Source organism: Helianthus annuus, chromosome 13, assembly GCF_002127325.2.
Source record: "Helianthus annuus cultivar XRQ/B chromosome 13, HanXRQr2.0-SUNRISE, whole genome shotgun sequence".
NCBI lineage: Eukaryota > Viridiplantae > Streptophyta > Magnoliopsida > Asterales > Asteraceae > Helianthus > Helianthus annuus.
The window spans coordinates 87,230,868-87,240,151 of NC_035445.2; the positions used below are offsets into that span (position 1 = coordinate 87,230,868).

General features: G+C 33.3%; 1 long non-coding RNA gene across 8 annotated transcripts; it reads left to right on the forward strand.

The window, feature by feature from the left end:
- Nucleotides 1-228: 228 nt before the first annotated feature.
- On the forward strand, nucleotides 229-5,820 carry LOC110898492. Of its 8 annotated transcripts, none has more exons than XR_004877428.1 (15): nucleotides 229-632; nucleotides 827-930; nucleotides 1,162-1,222; nucleotides 1,516-1,602; nucleotides 1,712-1,728; nucleotides 1,814-1,972; nucleotides 2,070-2,169; nucleotides 2,494-2,630; nucleotides 2,762-2,843; nucleotides 2,952-3,058; nucleotides 3,634-3,682; nucleotides 4,876-5,050; nucleotides 5,118-5,215; nucleotides 5,310-5,357; nucleotides 5,597-5,820. It is a non-coding gene; the product is annotated as an uncharacterized LOC110898492 (long non-coding RNA). The 8 variants fall into 8 exon arrangements; XR_004877427.1 differs by having other exon boundaries at nucleotides 230-632; nucleotides 5,324-5,374; XR_004877425.1 differs by having other exon boundaries at nucleotides 236-632; nucleotides 4,876-4,938.
- The last annotated feature ends 3,464 nt before the right edge of the window (nucleotides 5,821-9,284 follow it).

The following is a 9,284-nucleotide window of genomic DNA, read 5'->3' on the forward strand; positions in this document are numbered from 1 at the left end:
ACTCTACTAGAGTAAACTCACGATTTTGTTTTCTACATTTTACAGTTAAACATTATACTTCATTAAATGGAAAAAAAAAAAAAAAAAAACTTCCTTCACTTCTCATATTAAGATCATTTTATATGTTAACATCTATTTATATTTTATCCTTACACTAGATTCAATATCAACAATTTTGTGAATCTATTATATATAATAAACATAAAGATTTGGGCTGACGTGGCATCACCTTAGAGCCTCCTAGATTCATTTTTGGCGGGAAAATGAGCTGGGTTAATTTTTGTTCGCGGATCCCGGTTTTGATGTGATCCAACCCGTTTTATGACCCGGGTATATAAATCACCTAAAAACCTAAATTCATGTGGCCTCATTATTTTCCTTCACTGGTTCACACCGAAACCTTAGCCTCCGTCTTCTTCTGCCATCTGAGAGGTTCTAACATCTTTTCTTTGCTAAAACCCTAGATATCTCTACTACTGCGCTTCCTCAGATCATATTGGATCTTCAACAATTTCTCTTCATCTCAATCACCATCGATTATGTGGATTTGAGGTCATAATTTCATCGAAAAACTAATGTTTTGTTGTAATTCTTCTCTACTTGCAGACATCCAACACGGATTTTACATGAAGGTACACTTTTTCTCATCTTTAAGTGTTTATCTACTGCATCTTAATCCTTTTGTTAATCGATTAGACTTCTTTTGGTTTTGATTTTTGTTTCATTTTTTATGTTTGATCGATTGCTTGCTTACTTACGGGATTTTGAATAGTTTTGATTATTATTTGATTCTTGCTATCATTCTTGGTGTGGTTTTATGTTACAGATCTGAAAACTAGGACAAAATGCCCTAGCCGCCCCTTCAGCTTATACGGCTAGGGTTCCGGTCATTAGTCATCCGTTTTTCGCTTCAGAATCCATGGTGTTTAGGTATCCCCAAATTATTGTTTGTTATATTGATTTTTTATTGTTTGCAAATAGTGTGTTTGTTGGTTTGTGATCTTATAACCAGTACCCAAAGGATAAAGATTGAAAATTTATGTGTATTGTTTGATAATTGAGGTGGGTTTGTTCTCTAATTTCATAAATGTAAGTTTTCTTCATGATTCGTGCTTTATAGCTGCAAAATCTTTATTTAAAATTCGTTTGTTCATCAATTAGTGTTTTTCAAAACTTGGATATGATCATTCTTTTCCGTAGATGTTCCAATACTGTTTCCAAGGTTAGTATATGTTCATCTTTCTTCTATAAATGCTTTTGAGTATTTTTTCAATCAATTAAATGGGTTTTGGGTATTGTTTCCTTGAAAGCTTTGAAATTGATGTGGAATTTATTACAGATACGGTATTAATGGCCAAAACTGAATATGAGTATCACATAATTCTGATTTTTTTTGGGTATGGATTTTGAGTTTTATACCTTTTCAATATGCTTTCACATTCTTTTCCATGCCAGACTATTTTATTTTACTAGATTACTAGAGTAAAAAGTGTGTCTTTGACTATATAATTTAAGGTACGGGAATCTACTGGGGTTTGTATGCAAGTTCAGGGACACAATGATGCATTTGCCTTAGAATTGTTGGTATCGTGAAAGCAACAGGTATGATAAATTTAACAAACTTATCATCTTGGTTATACACGCATATTTCGTATTCGTTTTGTTTTCTTTTTTATGAAATAAAAATTTAATATTTGTGGAATGATGGCAGCTTATGGTCAGCCTTTGGTAAGACACATGATCTCATATATCTATCTTTATATTTATAGGTGTCATGTGTGGGTACTCAATTCATTTTAATTGTGTTTTGTAGGTTCATCCTCAGTTTCTTGAGCAAGCAAGGATGCCTTTGCCACTTGAAATGGCGCAAGAGCCTGTTTACGTGAATGCCAAAAAATACCATGCGATATTAAGGCGAAGGCAATCCTGTGCAAAAGTAGAGCTTGAGAAGAAACTTATAAAAGACAGAAAGGTCAGTTATAGTTTTATAGTTTTATAGTTTTATATATATTTTTTGTGTGTGAAAATCTGGCTAGGCAAATTGGTAAACAATTTTGTGATATTTACAGCCTTATCTTCATGAATCACGGCATCAGCATGCTATGACAAGGGTAAGGGGCTCCGGTGGTCGTTTTGCAAAGGAAACTGACGCTAATAAGAACACAACAGGTTCGGGTTCAAGTTCTGCCATGTCATCATCCCAGTCGGTGAATTCAAACCGGGTGCACTTGAGCAATGGAAAAGTAAAGCGGTTACTCAAGATATGTTAATTTATGCTAAAATTATGGTCATGCATTAATGATTAATGGTACCGTTTCTTTTAACTTTAGTAATTCCTTTATCTCATATTTACACCCGGTGAGATAAAACGAAAGAGTGAAAAGTTTAACCACTGTCGGATGTTAAAACCACATTATACTTATTGTGCTTTTAATGCGGCGAATGCACTCTTAATCGACCTGATTATTTATTGTTTCTTTCTACATGATCAAGTTTACTAAACGGAACGGTTTCTTCTTCTAAAAGCAAGTTCGATGATAAAATAGAAGCATCTTATGCTAAAACGTATTTCCATTACTGCGGGCAACTGCTTCATCAGCAAAATATGATGCAGGATTATGTGAGAACAGGTCAATATATATCGCTTTCTTTTTCTTTTTTGAGTTGCATGTATCATATTGTGCTTATTAAAGCACGGGTCAAATGAACACATTTGGGATTTTATGGAGCTGAATTACACGATAAATGTTTTTTTTTCTAGGTTCCTACTATGCTGCGGTTATTGAGAATAAAGCCGATAGCTGGTGATATTTTCAAGTTGTTTTAGTATTTGTGTAGTCTCGGTAAACTTTTGTGAATACTTGGTGGTTAACTTATAAGCTTTATTATTTATAGTTTTGAATCCAATTTTGTTAAAATTACAAAATTGAGTCTAATTTCATTTTTTCCAGCAACTTGGAGATTATTCACTTAATCAGTTAACCAAGTTAATTCACTGTTCGTGAGTATTTTATTCATACAACTTCAAGCCTTTTACGACGTTCACCTGTCAATCACGGTAAGTGTCAAATGGGTCGAATCAGTTATACGGGTTGAAAGTTTCAACCTGTTCACTTAGAAAAATATTAGCTAATAATGAGTCAAGTCAGTCAAACAAGTCAAATAAAAAGTTCACACAAGTTAAAATTTCAACTAGGTCAGTAAATACCAATTTTAACATAATCACCTCATATATTACAGATTACAAACCTTTGCATTACTTTTTTAGAAATATAAGTGGGTCTCAAAATGCGGTGTGTAGGCGTGTTGTAGCTGGTATGATTAAGTTTAGATCAAAGCGGACCCTTTTTGCTGCAGGCCAAAATGGGTCGGCTGGATTGGTCTGATTTTTTTTCCGATAATGGTTCCTACCGGGTCAGTACTGGTTGGATTGGGTTGATCCTTTTGTTGTCTACTTTTTCTAATAAAAAATTTAGGAGCATATGTTTATTAAAATTTCCAGATACACTTTGTGTGACATTCGAAATGTTTGCATTTTTAGCTATTTTTTTATTTTATTTCAATTTTAGCCGTTTGGTGTGTTGTAACTGGTCAAAATGGGTTTTGGTCATAACTGGTCATTTTTTAATGCAGGTAAAGACAGGTCGCTTGGGTTGATCAAAAGTCCTTTTGTCTAAAACGGGTACGTCCAGGGGGGTCTGGTTATGTATTAAAATGCATTATGTGACATCCAACACCCTTTTTCTAATCTAACTAATATTTTTTGAGTGAAATACTATTTCCGTCCTTGTGGTTTGCTCAACAAATCGATTTCAATCCAAAAGATTTTTTTGGTCTTTTTTGGTCCATTTGTTTCGGTTTTGTGTTGAAATTAAACACCCCATTCAAGCCATCCATTCTGCCGTTTTACTTCTGCCCTCATGCCCCTCATTTGAGGGGCATATTAGTCTTTTTCACTCTTAACTCCTTTTAACTCTCTTTATTATTTACAATAATTAATAAACCCTAATGGTATTTATGTAATGCATTATGAATACTGCATTTTGTATTATTCCCCATTTTGGTTGAATTTCATTGGCCATTTTATAGGCTGTATGGATTTTATATAAATCTTAATGCTACAATTCAGTTTGTACAGCAAAAGCTTGAATTTCATTGGGAGTTTTCCATGTTGTAAGGGTTATAAATTGTTTCATTGTTGATGGTCAAAATTATGCAGTGTTTGGTTTAAAAATCTGTTGTTTTATGTCTCAAAATTCTGCGCTTTTATGCCTCCAAATTCTGTGCTTTTATAGTTATAATTCTGCTCTTTATTGTTCATAATTTTGCAGTGTTTGGTTGAAAAATCTGTTGTTTTATGCCTTAAAATTCTGCAGTGTTTGGTTAAAAAATTCCTCAATTTTATGCTCAAAATTATGTGCTTTTGTGTCTCGAAATTCTGCTCTTTAATGGTCATAATTCTGCGCTTTAGTGGTCATAATTCTGCAGTTTTATGCCTCAATTTTCTGCACTTTTATGCAGTGTTATGCAGTGTTCGGTTGAAAAATATGTTGTTTTATGCCTCAAATAAAGATAGTTAAAAGGGGTTAAGTGAAAAAGACTAAAAAGCCCCTCAAATGAGGAGCATGAGGGCTGAAGTAAACGGCAGAATGGATGGCGTGAAGGGCGTGTTTACTTTTGACACAAAACTGAAAAAAATGGGCCAAAAAAGGCCATAATTTCTTTTGGATTGAAATGAATTTGTTTAGCAAACCACAAGGACGGAAATAGTATTTAACTCCATTTTTTTTACCCATCTTAACCATTAGAGATAATATATGTAAATTTAAATCGACCGATTCAAATAAACAGGTGATGGATTGTTTCTTGATTTAGGTATACAAGGAAGAGGCTATTAAAGGCAAGGAGATATACAATAGCGAAATGACGCATTACAAAGTGTGGGCAAGCTTAATATGTCATACTTTTTGTGTGATTTTAATTATGTATTAATCAATCATAGATAGTTGTTAATATAGATAACTTTCTCGAGCCCGGGAAGCAATCCCAGGTGATGACATTGTCTGTGCTTCCATGTATCTTTGTTGTATATAATTGAGTTTCTTTGTCACGTGCAGCTGAGTACTCTACCTTCTCTGGAATCAAGAAAGGAGCAGTTCTTCAGGAAGCTAGGGTCGTTAATGATCCTCAGTTGGATTCAAGGAGGTGTTCTCAGGTGCTTCTTTTGTTTATTTATATCAACATATAGGTGCTACATAATGTATCGATTCATCCTCTTACATGAGCATGATCCAACATATTATTTTCAGATTTATGTTGCCAGGTTATCACAAACCTGCTTAATCTCTTGAATAAAGGTGATACCTTCACAAATGTCAGATCATGTTTTATAAACTGTCCGGATGCTTTATAAGTTTCTTTATATCTCACACGTTAATATGTCAATTTCTTTATATGATTTTAATTATAGATTAGTCATTAATAATTAATATATAGAACTAATGTGCATTTGGTTAATAATTAATATATAGAACTAACGTGCATTTGGCTGAGATCACTGTGTATTATAATGACCTTAAATGGTTCTATTGAATAGGTGTACAGTGTGACGGCTTCTCATCACAAGGTCCGCAACCATCACATCCGGGTAATCATAAGTACTACCATTCCTGCTAAGCTTTGCAAGAGGGAGTTCACTATAGATTTGTGGATTTTATTGTTTTTTATTTGTAAATTTTGTTTGTAATTCAATTTTTGTTATTTAATTCAATATGCAACTTTGTTTATAAGAAATTTATTAACACAATAATGAATTATATATATTATGTTCAACCTGTGTGGTAGACGTCCATTGGTCGAGCACATATACACATTGAAGGTAAATAGCGCATATCTGTCTGGTCTATAGAATATTATGAAAAACTCGAAATAATAAATCGTAGAAAAATATAACCGTCAGATGGGGTTCGGTAAAATATGAAACTGGAACTATTTGGGCAAGGTTGTAAAGAATCGGGTACTAACCAGTAAATTGAGGAAATCTTGCATTTATAATATAATACTCATGGTGTTGATGTTTTTTATAGTTAATACGCATTGGCTTTTGGAATCAAAACACACGGTAGCGCCTCATGCCTTTTAAAACCAAGCAACATTTTGAAAGTGATTTATATAATATGTCAATATGTTTGTATTATTTAGTTAATATATCGATCATTAATAATTAATATTAATAACTTTCTCCAGCCCGGGAAGCATTTCCCGGGTGATAACCTAGTCATACATATTTAGAATTAAAATTCAGATCCTGATTTTATTAAAGCTTGCCAGCCAAATACACACAAAGTTTGAATAGGAATCAAGGGATGTTGTGCAAAATTTGGTAACTAACAATTTATTAAATTAAAGTGTATTTTATTGAACGGGTCCAAAACCGGACCTGAATCTAGCCCACGCAGATTCAGATATCCAGAAGGCCTGGCCTGCTTCGTGTTCCTCGGATCAAGAGTAACTGGCCCACTTCATTCAACCCATAATATAAAACACTTCTTTTTATTATTTTTGGATAATCTTAAGTAGTTTATATATAAACTAGTGGGCTTCCCCGCCTGATGCGTCAGGAACCCAATTTCGATCGAAAACCAAAAAGACGACATTGACACCTAGTATAGAAATGGAAATTTAAAGTTGTATATGCCCAAAAAGATACCGGCATGTGTTTTACATCGATCGAAAGCCATATAAACAAATACCGGTCCGTAATAATACCTGATACTGGTACAGATGTCAGTGTCGGTTCGGTTCTTCATGACACCGGTATGATACCGACACTCAACAAAGCTTATACCGGAGCGTTGAGAAACAAACCTGCGTTTTCAACTTTTTTAAGAAAGGCAACAAAAATTAGTTATTAAAGAAAAAAAAACAAATTACCATATTATAAATTAAGAACATGTTGGTGTTTTACAAAGTTGTACAATAAGCATGGGGAATTTTTCAAAAAAAATTTTGAGTTTTCATTTCTAATCGAAGGGTTTTTATTTTTTTTACACTTTAACCTCTTTGTTTTTTTTTACTTTTAACCTAAAAATTTTCATTTTTTTTCAATTTAACTCAACACATTTTTATTTTAAACTTTGATTCCCATATTTTTCATCTTTTGTAAATTTTTCGTTTTACGTTTCGTTCTAGTTTTGCGAGTGAACATGCCGCAATGTGCGTGTGGGTTTCAACTTTTTTCGTCTATTTTTTTCCGTTTGACAGGATCGTCATAACGCGTCTATTTTTCACTGTTTGATAGGTTTGTCGCGATCATTACAAGGTTTTTAATCTTTAATACTTTATATAAACAAGATCATTCAAGGTTTTTATCTAGGCTCTTTCGCTTCTTCTACAGGTACTATATAATTTCAGCATGTTTGTTTTGTCATTAATTAGAGCCCATATTTTATGTATGAGCATTTTGTAAATACAAACAATTTATATCACTAAATCAAGACCCACCGTCAAATTTCCTTAAAACATACAACTAAGTTGTGAACACAATAATCTATGTCGGAAAATCAGACCCTTGATCGAACAAACAAATATGATATGAACGAACTCGCTCGACTCTTTTATATTTATAAACGAAAGCACACAAGTTACAATAGCCCTATTTATGATCATATTAATCTTAACCCAACTTAAACTCTATTTTGATAATCAAATAAACCAAAACTATTTATATAAATAAACCAAACTATATTTATTTCGGAAACACTTGAATTATCTTTAACCCATTTAAACACTTGAATTATCTTTTTACATTCAAAAACCGGACAGTAGGGCACTTTCATGGGGAACTTGTGACTTCACTTTAGCATCATTTGTTGTGGTATTCGATCTGCAACACGAATAACATTTACATCACAAGTGATCAGGATCTTATCATTTTGTATTGCAAAATCAAGTCTAAATCTGAGGATTCTCTAACACAAGGAAATGGTAAACTCCCAACCCAACACATTTTGAAACATATCTTTTTTTGGGAAAGCGTGTAAGCTGTTTGGTCAATATAAATAAAACAGAGAAAGTTTCGATGTTGATTTTGATTAGGTCCATAAGATTATTTTGGATTCTTTGAATTCTTTCTTGAAGGGTGATTAAGATAACTTGGACCAATAGTTAAAAGCTAAACTTTATATTAAAAGTTGCAATTTCATCATGTTCTACTGAAACCAAAAAAGAGGTTTTATCACAATTTTATAGTAAGTGGTAATTGCATAAACTAATAACTTTGTTTCAAATTTTTTTGTGACCATGAGAACCCATTACCAGTATATTCACAGACCTATCAATACCAATGGGGTCAAGTCAAATGTAACTTACGTTGGCATGTGAGCTTCAAGGGGGGTTATCAGTAAAATACCAATCGAAACTATATTCACTTACCACTCTGTCAATCCTTGAAGGTTACTTTGTCGTGTAATTAGGGCTGGGTTGAGTGTGCATGCAATCCTGTTTGATACTTTGCAATCGCATCAGCACAAAGATTTGGGAGTGGATGACTTCGTCCGTCCCTTGAAAATAGCCTAAGCGAAAATCGAACTTGTGTCTCCACTAGGGAGAGCAGACCAATTTACCACTAGACCAAGTTCTCTTTTAACTAGGGAGAGCGAAAATAGTAATTTCATTAGATACCTCCTTTGAATTCTCCATAATACTTGCTACCATCTATACATTCCGGGTATGAATATCGAATCCTTTTTGCCCAAGTTTTGACACCATAACCATCATATTCTGGTGAACACAATCACCTCCATATATCCCATTCAAGTTGTAGTAATAAACCCCACTTTCAGAACACTTCACTTTGTACTCTCATAAGCATCCCTATTGTGTGTATGTGTTCACCAAGAACCCATAATATATTAAAACCTGAAAGGATCGTTAATCTAATAAAGCTTAAAGATCTTGTTCTTGGTGCAAGGGCAATGTTTATGAGGGTGAGTTATGTTCATGGGAGATATGAAGGTGATTGGGTTGACTAGAACTATGATCGTTGAAAAAAATCAATAGAACATAAGCAAAAAAATTACTGAATATATAATAGTTCTCCTTGAGTTGAATTGGTTTACAAGTTTCATATTTGTGTGTATATATACTCTATAGGTTGATAACTATGATGACTAACAACCTTTATCTACATATTTGAAGTAACCGGAATTTATGAATCGATTAGTTTGCCATCACCTCTTAAAAAAATGAAACCCGGGAAATCAATTATGGAATTCCCAAAAATC